The following is a 5207-nucleotide window of genomic DNA, read 5'->3' as shown; positions in this document are numbered from 1 at the left end:
AATCTGTTTGAATATTGTTGTTTGCCAAAGTTTTATCAAAAACCTTTGTTATATTGCATGTTCACGTGATAAAACCGGGTTTTATTTGAAAGTTCGGGCAAATTTCGTGTTTGGAAAATTGTTAAGTGACCGGAAAACTCATAATTTATGGGTTATTCTTCATACCTTCAAAGAACCTTCAAAAGTTCTTCAGTGTTCTTGGCATTTACAATTAAAAGAGAAATTAAAAAAGGACTAAAATCGATTAAAATATAAGTGACCATGCCTGGGTTGGTAAGTTAGACATGTTGTGAGTTGTACTTTGTCAGTAAAAGATAAGGTTGTGTTTGAAAAATCTCACCAACTATTTCACCAACTGTCTGACACCTTATCCCCAATGAAACAAACAAGCGAAGAAACCAAAGTGTTTCACCAATAGCATCTTCGACGAAACACATTGAGTTTCGTCATAAGCCTTTTTGACGAAACAGAAGTGTTTCGTGGAGAGTGTTTCGTCGAGTGTGTTGTCAATTTTAAACAGAAGGTTTGTAAAAGTGTGATAACATTGTGTTTTCAAGTATTTGATCAGGTATTCTACTTCATACATCAAATATGAGTTGCATAAGTCCGTGGGATTGGAGTATGGACCCACAACCAGGTCAAGATCAAACTTCGGCAGCCGCGTGGGCAAGAAATATGTTTCCTCAACCATCCATAAGTGCAAGTCAATGGGCGTAGTATCGAATCAAAATCAAAGCATTCAAAATCTCTTGCTTAGCGAAAGTGAAACGGGCAGCACCAATCGCCCACCAAAGTTGAATCACATGAACGACTTTCCATCATGGAAAGGTCGTTTCCACACATACGTTCAAGGGCAAAGCACCGAACTTTGGACGTGTTTCACTACTGCATGCAACCCTGCCCTCGAAGTAGCAACATCAACTGCAGCGGGTTTTACTAATATGCTTGAAGATGACAAGAAAGCCTATGACTTAGAGTAAAAGGTGTTTGCTATTCTTACACAAGCGCTTCACAAAGAAATCTATCATCAATTCTCTTACTGTAAAGACACGAAAACATTATGGGATGCCTTGGTAGCGAGAGGAGAAGGAAATGCAGCTACTAGAAAGTCACACCGAGATCTATTAAAGAAAGAGTTTGAATCATCTCAATTCTTGGAAAATGAAACCCTAAATGATATAAGTACACGTTTTTATCATTTGATTGGTGAAATGTTTGCTTATGGGGTTTTGGCAACTCAACAGGAAATGGTTTCAAGGTTGGTGAAATGTTTGCTTATGGGGTTTTGGCAACTCAACAGGAAATGGTTTCAAGGTTTGCTGATGCTTTACCACCAAAATGGAGTTCGTTCATTGAGTTACTAAAGCATACGGGTACTCTAGATACTGTCAATATCTATGAATTCATTCAGAAGCAGAAGCTGGAGCACAAGAATGACGAAGAAATCCGGAAAGCTAAACGAGCTCCTGTTCCTCAAAATACTGAAATGTACCTTCCAGGATTTGAATCTTTAGTTAGATCCAGTGCAGCTCAGCAACCAAAACTACAAACAATGTTTATGTCCAATACAAGTTCCTTTCCGTTTCCTCAGTCAGCTCCTCCTCCGGTTTTTGATCCAAGGGCTTATATTCCTATTCCAACACCCCAGCCTCCACCTCAAGTTAATAATACTCAAGCTGAGTTCGATCCTAGGGCTGATATTCCTGTTCCATCACAACCACAAGTCCAACCACAACAACAAGCCCAACCACAACAACAGCAAGCTCATTATACCAATAATCCTCCACCCCTAAACCCTAACACGTTCCGAGTCGATACATCAAACCTCACACAAGTTAGCATTGATGTAGCAAAGGAGCATATGGAACTCATTAATACAATGGTCAGTGCTTACTGCGGTTTGGTCGCAGGTCAAATTGGAAACATCAATATGACTAATGAAGATTATCAACAAATTGACCGTGACGAAATGGAGTTAATGGATATAAACTGGGCGTTTGCCAGTGCAGTTAGAAGGGCAAGGGATTTCATGAGTCGAACAGGAAGAACTTCATTGGAAGGTAAGAAGGATACGAAGTACGGGTTTGATATAGATGCGGTTACATGTTTCAATTGTGGCGAAAAGGGCACTCCAAACGTGAGTGCACCTGACCAAGCAAACAAGGCAATCAGAACCCATTCAAAAATCAGACGAGTACTTCCAATGTCAATGTCAATCAAGAAAATCGTGAAAGGAGGATGGTAGCAGTGAACAACAATCAGAACCAGTCTGGACCATCAAACACCAATCGAGCATTGACCGTTCAAGCTGATGAAGGGTGTGATTGGTCTGTACAGTTTTGGGAAGGTGATCAAGGAAGAGGAACAGCGTGTTATGCAAAGATCATCAATCACATCAAGCACGTTCACAAGGAAGAATTTTCTGAAAGTGACAACAGTTCGGGTTATACAGGGAGTTCTCATGAAGAAAGTTCTATTTCGGGTGATAATCATTCTGAATCTGATGTGAAGTAAGAAGCAAGTTCTGATGTTGATGACTTATTAAATGAAGCAGAGGAGTTGAAATGTCAGAAATCAGTTATGATCAAGAAGGTTGCTGCAACATCTAAAGAAATGGAGAAGTTCTTCTCTGAAGACGGATCTTTTTCTTTTCAAACTGCCTTTATGGCAAATGTCTCAGCCTCTACGAGTCAGGTAAATTCTAAAACTCCTGCTCCTAGTGTTTGTAATGCTTGTGCAGACTTGAAGCTTGAATCTGAAAAGCTTCATAGTCATAATCAAAGTTTGGTTATTAAATTGTCAAAGTGTGAAGAGGCAAATATGGCTTTATTTAGAAACGAAAAGGAATTTAAATCTGTAATTGAAACCTTAAAGAAAAGTGTTTCCGACGTGAACAAAGTTGTTTATGATAAACATGTTAGTATTAACGATTACATTAACATCGTTGAGGAAACCAAAAAGGAACTAGCCATTACCAAATGCCAGCATGATGCAATCAAGCTCAAGTTGGAGAGTTATTCTAACTCCCGATTTGTGCTTGATCACATCATTGACGTTCAACAACTGAAAGGAAACAATAAAGGCGTAGGGTATAAGAAGTGTCTGCCCCCTTTAAGACATAACTATGCTCATATGCCTGATGAAGAGGATATGCCTCGGTATTTAACCCAGTGTGCCTCTTGATTATGAGGAATTTTTTGCTGGCCTAGGGTTTAAACCGGAAAGTTCTTCAAGAACATCATCTGAGCAACCAGAAATTTCAACATCTACGAAACAAAGTCCTCCAATCATTGAGGACTATGAGTCGTCTGATGATGAATCAGAATCAGATATAAGTGATCAGGATAAATCACTTGACAAGATGAAAGAAGTAGAAATTCCAATTGAGAATCATATTCTTTATGATCCTCCTACTCCTGTTGTTCAACCAGTTGTCAAACAAGTGATAGATCCTGTCAAGAATGATAAGAAATCTGTGACTACCATTAAGAGTAATAATGTGTTGTACACTTTGGTTGGTGATTCTAAAATCTATTCACATCACAATTTTCCAATTAAAAATGTCAATCCATCATCTATTGATAAAGTTTTTGAAGATAATACAAACAAGTTTTTGGGAAAGACAATTCCAGGAGTCATTGTAACTCAATGTGACCTAATTCCAAAAGCTGAAATCAGGAAACAATTTGGAAATCAAAAATCACCAACAAAGCAATAACCTATTGCTTCTAAGAGTAAACAACCAGAAAGGGGAGCTCAAAAGCCTAACGTTTCTCAATCAAAATTTGAAACAAAAGGAGCTCGTTATCAGAAGAAAAATAGTAATGTCAGATTTGTAGCATCAAAGGGTACCGATAAAATTGAGACTTTTGAAAACAAATTAAACACCGATGTGGAAAACATTGAAGAAATTGTCTTTGAGGGAAATGAGAAGAAGTCCGCGTATGTGCGTCAAGACGGGACTGAATTCGCTCCTTTCGATGAAGAATGGCTAAAAGAGAATGTAGAAGTCATTGATGAGCATTTAAAGAACCGTGATACATCTGAAAATGCCACAGATGCGTTCTCCGTGTGGCGACAACAGTTCTTATCGAAGGTTTCCAAGCCGGTGCCAGATGCTGCTCAAGTTGATTACTTACGGTTCGAGAAAGCGAAGCCGAGTGGGCGAATCCTCTGTTGGATGTTCGTCAAAGAAATACGTTGCGTTGCCATCAAACGGGAAATTGGAATTCAATACTTTCGATCGTTGCTGAGCATACTATCTTTGCCTTTTTATGATGTGGCAGCATTGACGAAGATTGAGCTCATAAATCGCTCAAACTTTGATGGTGCAACTTTATTTGAGCGACTGATAAAGATGAACAAGAAGTCTGGCTGGAAAGACAAGTCGTACAAGCCTCAGTTCCCTATTTATCAACAATTCACGTTTACTCCTGATCTGGCAACCAACACTGGCAGATACAAGCTTGTTTATGAGCAAGCGAAAGTGGTGGATAAGATACCCTTGATGCCGATGAAGCAAAACTTTCTTGGAGAAATGAGGTTATGGTGTTATGACTCCGATATGCACGAGGCAGTGATTATTTTTGATGGCGATCGTGAAAAATTCAGAATGTTGGATCCGATGTGGATCGTTTACATGTCCGCATCCGACATTGAAAAATTGTATAGGCACGACATTTTCTACGAAGACAAGGACGCGCTGTTGATACACTTTGTGTGGACGCGACTCGGATCGGTTCGACTCAGCTCGGTTCGACTTGGTTTCGACACGGTTAGGTCCGGCTCAAGCCCGACGTCACGACATTCCTCCGTCGTGCGCCCCGGAGTTCGACACGCGAAGCACGGAGCGCCACAAATCATGTCCCGCTGGCACATCTCCATGACGTCATCAATGTGATGTCATGATGATGTCATGGTTGACTAATCTTCATAGTTGTTGAATTTGGGAAAAACAGTCGTCGACGAAACACACTGTTGGGCCGAAAATCATACTGGGCTTTGACTCCATGGGGGCTGAAGATTAACATCGACGAAACATGCAATTTGTCACTTGCATGTCGACGAAACAGAAAGTGTTTCGTCAACTTTAGTGTTTCGTCGTGTCAGCTTTGCGTTTCGTCATTGTCTGTGTCTGTTTAGTATTAATACCTCTCATAGTTTCTGTGTGAAACTGGACATAAGAGACGAGAGCTGTGAGACTTTGA

The sequence above is a fragment of the Helianthus annuus genome, chromosome 13 (assembly GCF_002127325.2).
Source record: "Helianthus annuus cultivar XRQ/B chromosome 13, HanXRQr2.0-SUNRISE, whole genome shotgun sequence".
NCBI classification, from domain to species: Eukaryota; Viridiplantae; Streptophyta; class Magnoliopsida; order Asterales; family Asteraceae; genus Helianthus; species Helianthus annuus.
The sequence above is the reverse complement of the archived record's forward strand: the minus strand, read 5'-3'. Positions refer to the sequence as shown.